The 8,334-nt window shown below is 35.7% G+C and overlaps 1 non-coding gene across 1 annotated transcript; it reads left to right on the top strand.

The window, feature by feature from the left end:
* Positions 1–4,184: 4,184 nt before the first annotated feature.
* TRNAN-AUU (transfer RNA asparagine (anticodon AUU)) lies at positions 4,185–4,257 on the top strand. The gene has a single exon. It is a non-coding gene; the product is annotated as a tRNA-Asn (tRNA).
* The last annotated feature ends 4,077 nt before the right edge of the window (positions 4,258–8,334 follow it).

Raw genomic sequence — 8,334 nt, 5'->3', positions numbered from 1 at the left:
GTGCAAGATTAATCCACTCTCTATCATCATACCCCACCTCCCTCAAATCCATTTTAATATCCTCCCATCTACGTCTCGGCCTCCCCAAATGTCTTTTCCCTCCGGTCTCCCAAACTAACCCTCTATATGCATTTCTGGATTCCCCATACGTGCTACATGCCCTGCCCATCTCAAACGTCTCGATTTAATGTTCCTAATTATGTCAGGTGAAGAATACAATGCGTGCAGTTCTGCGTTGTATAACTTTCTCCATTCTCCTGTAACTTGATCTCTCTTAGCCCCAAATATTGTCCTAAGAACCATATTATCAAACACCCTTAACCTCTGTTCCTCTCTCAAAGTGAGAGTCGAAGTTTCACACCCATACAGAACAACAGGTAATATAACTGTTTTATAAATTCTAACTTTCATATTTTTTGACAGCAGACTAGATGACAAAAGCTTCTCAACCGAATAATAACAGGCATTTCCCATATTTATTCTGCATTTAATTTTCTCCCGAGTGTCATTTATATTTGTTACTGTTGCTCCAAGATATTTGAATTTTTCCATCTCTTCGAAAGACAAATATCTAATTTTTATATTTCCATTGCGTAGAATATTCTGGTCACGAGACATAATCATATACTTCTTCTTTTCGGGGTTTACTTCCAAACCTATCGCCTTACTTGCTTCAAGTAGAATTTTCGTGTTTTCCTTAATAGTTTCTGGATTTTCTCCTAACATATTCACGTCATCCGCATAGACAAGAAGCTGATGTAACCCGTTCAATTCCAAATCCTCTGTGTTATCCTGAACTTTCCTAATGGCATATTCTAGAGCGAAGTTAAAAAGTAAAGGTGATAGTGCATCTCCTTGCTTCAGCCCGTAGTGAATTGGAAAAGCATCAAACAGAATCTGGCCTATACAGACTCTGCTGTAAGTTTCATTGAGACACATTTTAATTAATCGAACTAGTTTCTTGGGAATACCAAATTCAATAAGAATGTTATACAATAATAATAATAATAATAATAATAATAATAATAATAATAATAATATAATAATAATAATAGTAGCATCATCGTCATTCAGTACATAACATTGTAATATCTCCTTTGATATATGTATGTGTGTATATTATATTAGACTACTATTACTACTAAGACAACTAAAAGCTACGACTGGTACGGCAACTAGTAGGTTACTATTTAGACCACAACTACTGCACCATAATTGCAATGGTAAATACAGCAAAACCTCGATAACATTAATTTCATCGTTCAGAACAAATTGACACTTAATTTTAAAACAGATCCTGTTAAACGAGATGTCTAATTTCAGAGTCACATTATTACTTGCTGTATTGAAACTAAAGTAACTGCTATATGTATAACTGTGTAAGTACATTAATTGTAAGCAGTAATTTCAAATGATTTTGTGGAAAGCGATTCCCGTATTTTTTTATGTCACTCAAGGGAATGAAAGAGTCTTGTGACTTGATAACGAACTCTATTCTCTGTTTCCTTGAACCTAGTAGCGTCTTTGGGTGTTGCAGCGAAACGTTCTAAAGTGTCAAAAGCGGTTAAAATTTTGTGACTGATAGGCGGAGTAATATCGTTCTCCTAACTTTCTTCTCTCATTTCTTTCATCCCAGAAGCATCTACTGATGCATCAGTTTCGATTGGAGACAGTACGACGTCGCCATCAATACTAGCGAAGTCCTTAATACTCGCCGCAGAGTTTGCAACGACTTTTAGTGTATCCCATTCGTCGTCAGGTGGAGTGGTGTCAGTGACAATATCCAACTCTTGCGAATGAATAGCATCGCTGCGTTACAAGCTCTGTTAAAGCAGTTCCATAATATTTGCTGTGACGACATAGATTCCGGAGCTTAGGTTATTGTTTTTACATTCGAACTGAGGTTGATTCATTTTTTCCAGCAGTGTCTCACGAGTCGCTCGCTATCCGCTCCAGGGTTCCCAACCGTCCAGGATTCGGCGGGATTGACCAGGAATCGTATGCTATGTCCCCGGAGGAATTCTTTACTTCATCGGGACGGCAAAAATCCCAGAATTAGAATAATTTCCGATTAGTAACACTTTTTGAGCGTGTGTGATGTAGAAAGAACGGTGTATGGTGAAATCTCATATTAACTTACTACCACAGAAATCAAATAAAACATAAAACTAATCGACATGAATATCGTACTCGAAGACAAAAGTCTACTTTCCCATTAATTGAGCCTAAATGAGGCATCAGAAGCAAAGTGATACAAGTGACATTTAGTAAGTTTTGAGATAAGTGACTTTGAAGTTGAAACGGAAATTAAAAATTCTGTTACAGGACTATGTTGCTGTAAATTTACAGTTGTATATGTTGGTACCTATATTTTTGAACTTCTAAATATAAATTATCTATTCTAAACAGTTTAGGTAAAATTGGGTCCTAAAGTCACTTGTATTATTTTGCCACGAAAATATTTTTGTGAAAAAGTAATATAAGTGCAAGGGTTTTCAGTATTTGTATATTATTTAAAACAAGAACAAGGACATTGCTTACAACATTGAAACATTTCTGTCTTAACAGCACTTGAGCTTTCTTAGTATCGTATTATAACAAAAAAGTGTCTATATAACCGAAAGAATCAATCAATCAATCAATCAATCTTCTTAATGTATCTAGTTGTTTGCAGACAACATTAAGTCAACTATAGTCCACTGTAGTATTTTCAGTTCTTTTTCATAGTAAATGAGGGGTATTTTCATCGGCGTTCATTATAGACGCCTGTTGCTAGTAGCCAGAGTTGGGGTGTAGTCAATATATACTGCAGAGATGTGTCTTCTGCAACTGATACTGATGATTTTAATTTACTTCTTTTGTGGTTTATGGATGAAGAGTATAGAAGAATGTGTACCAGATCTTCATCATGATTATTACACCACAGACAAGTAGGAGTATCAGAAAGATGAAATCGGTGTAGGTACAATTATGTGACAAATGTGACCTGTTCTGGCTCTTGTTAAAAATGTTTGAACATGCCTGGGCAAGTTTTTGTAAATTTCCAGGTCATTCGGTTTCTTTTTAACGGAATGTAAAATTTTTCCTTTGTCAGAAGAGAGCCAATTGTTGATCCATAAGTTTATAAAATGAAACTTTACTGAAGTAAAGGCATTGGATAGAGATATCACTTGAAGAGGTCTTGGTTGCAAATATGTTGCCTGTTTCGCAACGTTATAGACTTTCTCGTTTCCAGGTATGCCACAATGACTAGGTATCCATTGAAAATTTATTTTCTTTTGGAGTTTTTTTTAGTTCACTTAGTTGTTTCTGAATTGGAATAATTCTATGTGCGTATAGGTGTGGTACATATTTGATTATATTAAATATAGCCCCCTTGGAATCGGTAAGTATTCAAATAGATCTTTCAGAAATTTGACTAACACACTAAAGAGCAGCATCAATAGCTAGCAATTCAGTGTCAAGACTGGAGGAGGCTGAACATGGTATTAAGTAATTTTCTTAATATTTTGGAATATAATACCCTGCTCCTGATGTTCCATCATCAGGGTTTAGAGATTCATCGGTATAAAGTTGAAGGTAATCCTTATATGTGCGGCAGAGTAGTTCCATGGCATCTAACTTAAGAATGTATGAAGGATCATTTTTGAAATAATTTCGTGGAATTTGTAGGCTATGTTCTGGAATTATCCATTTTCGTGGAGGAATTTCATTTATAACTGGAGTTTTAGCAATGAGTGTGTCTGTGATATAGACTGGTATTTCTTCTTTGTTTATTTTGCAGAAATTACATAGGATATTATCTGACAATTTGAAGAACATCTGAGATCTGGATGAGGCTTGCAATTTTAAATGTATTTTAGATCCTTTTTTAATACACAGTGTCTGATTGATTGAATATTATATTCAATTTCTAGGGCAGCAGTTGCTGTGGTTTTTGGTAATCCGAAAGAAGAGGGCTAAGAAAATTTCAAATTTTAAATGAAATTCAGCCTTAGTCGCTGATCATTACGTCACTAGCCTCATCTAATGAAGTCACATCTCTCTCTGCTGAAACATCTATGTTTCTGAATAATTTCGAGGAAAAATTGTTCCGGGGCCGGGTATCGAATCCGGAACCTTTGGTTAAACGCACCAACGCTCTCCCAACTGAGCTACCCGGGAACTCTACCCGATACCCGAGTTCCCGGGTAGCTCAGTTGGGAGAGCGTTGGTACATTTAACCAAAGGTCCCGGGTTCGATACCCGGCCCCGGAACAATTTTTCCTCGAAATTATTCAAATTAACTTTACAGGGAGTTATACCTGGAAGCTTGATTTGCATCTATGTTTCTGTCATGAAGTGCATCTGTAGTGTTCCTACCGCGAATATTCCTTCAACTTCCTCTTCCACGCACTTTTCCACGTCCTACGGTCCTCATTATAGGCCCATCCTAATGCTTCAGGTCATCAAAGAAAGAGTGGTGTATGAGTGGGATGAATTTCGTTAGCTATTGCAAGTTGCTCCACTTAGCAAAAGTTATCCTTATTGGATCACTGTATAGTTGGTCCAGCTCAATGTGTGCAGGCCTTCCACGAAGATGTTTCGAATATGTAATCTATTACCTCTCTCCATTATGGCAAATGCATTAGTCATACACAGAAGAAACGCAACAACACTATGTAAACAATGCACTTGTATTAGTTTGCCTCTCAGCCAAAACTCTGTATGCATTTTAATACAAGTGTAAGGCCAACATGGAGCAGCACTGAATGGAACTGCACTTATATTACTTTTTCTCTGAACAGAAGTGACGTTAAAGATTTAGAATATATACTTATCTCACTTAAAAAAAAAAAAAATGTCACTTATATTACTTTGCTTCTGAGTGCCTCAAATGTCATACAAGTGCAGCTCTTAAACATGGTGCTAGTTTCGGCTCAAGACTTTATAATATAATTACAAACCATTTTCCAAATTTGCAATATTTTAAAATTGAAGCTTTTAAAAAATAAATTTATAAAATTATTCATGATATATAATATTAACAAATGTATTTTACCTTTTATTTCTGTCGACTGTATTGATGTTTTTATTGAATATCACTGGCTTCTGTCTGATTGTGAATTTACTTATATTAAATATGTTTTTTCTATCTTTTTCTCTTTCTTATTATTATTATTATTATTAGTATTATTATTATTATTATTATTATTTTTTGCTTTTGTGTATCATTTATTGGTATGAATTAAGTTACTGTATTTAGTAAAATGACCTCTTAAATTTTATGTTATATTATTGACTAAGAACACACCGTACACGAGCCTGCATCTTACGGTAGTGGTTAGAAATAATTTTGTTTTATAAATTTAATTTGTACTCACTAGCTACTTCAATAAATTAATGAGTGAGTGAGTCAGTGAGTGAGTAAGTGAGTGAGTGCATAAGTGAGTAAATAAGTAAATATATAAATAAGTAAATAAATGAATAAATAAATAAATAAATATTTAAAGAAAAAAATTGCTGTAAATATACTCGAATTTATATACAATATTTTAAAACAGTGTTGTTATTCAGAATTTAACCCTGAAGTACCGTACTATGGACAGTTATTGTCACGTAAGTACTATGGAGGGTCTATGAGATCTCTGTTTATTTTATATATCTATAAAATAAGAATTTAATATGTAGGCTTACTACATCTGCAGCATACTGTCTATTGATACATGACTACAGAATATTATAATATGTAAATTTAAATCGTTTGGAAATTTAGGGTGCTATTCATAGATATTTCGCAGCACGCGCTACGAGCGTACTAAGCTAGCCCCGGCTATCGACTGGTTACTAGTACAGAATTCAAATAATATCCTATCGCTAACACTGGTTTATGAATACGAAAAACGCTGATCATCCACCGGAAACCCGCGCTAAAAATGTCTATGAATACGGCCCTTAAATACCTAGTCTAAAACAGCTACAAACAATAGAAAAGCCACCGACGTATGTAGCTCCGTCGACTAAGGCGCTTGCCTACCGATCCGGAGTTGCGCTCGGGGCGGGTTCGATTCTCCCTTGGGCTGATTACCTGATTGGGTATTTTCCGAGGTTTTTCCCAACCGTAAGTCAAATGTCAGGTAATCTATGGCGAATCCTCGGCCTAATCTCGCCAAAATATATCATCTCACTAATACCAATGTCATCGACGCAAAATAACCTCGTAGTTGATACAATGTCGTTAAATAACCAAGTAAAAAATAAAAAATGGTAATAACAGAAAAATGGAGTAATGACTTACTGCTCTTATCAATGCTTTCATTTTTAAACTTATTGAACGATTATCATGTTTTTTATTATCAAAGTAATAAGAATACAGAATATAATGCTAATATCCACTACATTTCAATATGTCAGTGAAATATTTTGTTCAGTTATTGTTCAATTTTCTGGAATGAAAAATGTTTAATATATTAAAATCATACTTTCCACTCCGCAGTTTTTTTTAATTAAAGAGCACAATACTTTTTATAATACTGCACTCCTTCATAGGAGCACTCAATCTTCGTGCAAACACAGTGCACAAATTTTCCTGGAGCACTCCAAGCAAAAAGGAACTCCACATCGAGAGCATGGAAGCAAAGTCGCCTAGACGTTACTGCTTTTTCCTTGTTTAAATGTAGAAGTGACTTATACCACACAACAATCCGAAAAATTAAATGAAATAACGAAACATGTATGTAAAATACACGCACGCAACCACTATAGAACGTCTGTGAGACCGCTTCAAACAAACTGAACTGAATATCACTTCTCGAGATGCAAGTCTCTTCCGAACTGGAAGGTAGACAAAGCAACGAAGGAATTGGCTTGAAGGTAAGATAAATAGAGAAAGGGGGAAACGGTGCGATCTATCAGACGGTCCATAGAAGTTAAGGGTTAAGTAATTTATTACATTATTTGTTTCTTAATGTAATTTTCTCACGAATAAATTACGTACATAAAGTTTTGACTTTTACTAAAATTAAGAAAAATCGTCACATAGCTGTTTCAGATTGTAAGTTCACTAAACCTTAAAAATGATCAATAATCAAATTCTTCCTCTATCTAAACTCTGTGCTTTATGTAAAACCTCAGCAACTGTAATATCTGTTGCTACGGAGCGTCTTCTTCGGTTTATATTCCGTAGGCCTAATAGAATGATTTTCTTCATTTTTTTTTTCAAAATTATAAAATAACTGAAATTTTGTGAGCCACCTTTTAAACTGTTACAAGTTTCAAACGTCTAAATAGAACTATAACCTCTGGCCTCGTTTGCAATAATATTGAATAAGTAACAAGTTTTCAAAAACAGATCGAATGCTTTGGGAAAGAGAAATTGATTGAATATTCTTCTGCTAGATTACAATGTTTTACTCTAAAACAACTCGTGTTATTTTTCATGCGTGAATAAAATTGACGAAACTGTGAACAATTTGTCTCGTAATGTAAAATGTGTTATTTAAGTTATATTCCAACAATACCCCTTACACACTTCTGTAAAGCAGGGTCCCTTTATCTTGGAACTGTCAACTTTCGACCATAGAATAATTGTGAAATTATTCAGACTGGGATAAATTCATTTCACTCTTGACTGTCGACTAGCCTGATTGACCTTCTTTTTAACTAATACGTCACGTTCGAAGCTAATAAAAAGGGTTCCTATGCAGACCGGTCCCAATTAGCTTAATGACACATAGTAAGGGGCGCCTTGCCCGAGGAAGGGTTGAGTGGGACTGGTCTGCGTAGGGAAGCATGTACGGATCTGTCAGTACGCCGACGTACGGCCGTTCTCCACCAGACAACAGATTTTGTTAGGCGAGAGTTTGGAATGTGACCGGTCTGCATAGCAACTCTTTATACAAACACCTACTTGATTCCTAGTACTGATATTAAAGCAACAAGGATATAGACCAGGCCTGCAGAACTCGCAAAGTAGGGGAACTATGACGTCAGCTTCACTCCACTTCTATTGGGGATGATCGACTTCCGCTCCGAGAATGAATGCTGATGCAGCCGAGCGTAACTAGAACGCCGTGACCGCACAGATCGAAAAGGTGGGTGGGGTAAAAGAGGGGAGGAAAGCAGTCGCTCTCAAGAGCTACAGTTCTGCAGCCTGATATAGACGAACGTGATGGAGAGATTTGACTACTTTTGTAGTACATGTATAAATGTTGAAGTAACATAACGGCCTGACACCCTGATACAGGAACATCACAACTCGTTACTTCAGCCACGAGCACAACTTTGTCTAAGGCAAACATGAATACAACACAAAGATTACCATACATAGAAGTTGGTACATTCCTTTACCAAAGG

The sequence above is a fragment of the Periplaneta americana genome, chromosome 14, assembly GCF_040183065.1.
Source record: "Periplaneta americana isolate PAMFEO1 chromosome 14, P.americana_PAMFEO1_priV1, whole genome shotgun sequence".
In the NCBI taxonomy this organism is placed as follows: Eukaryota; Metazoa; Arthropoda; class Insecta; order Blattodea; family Blattidae; genus Periplaneta; species Periplaneta americana.
The sequence above is the reverse complement of the archived record's forward strand: the minus strand, read 5'-3'. Positions and strand labels throughout refer to the sequence as shown.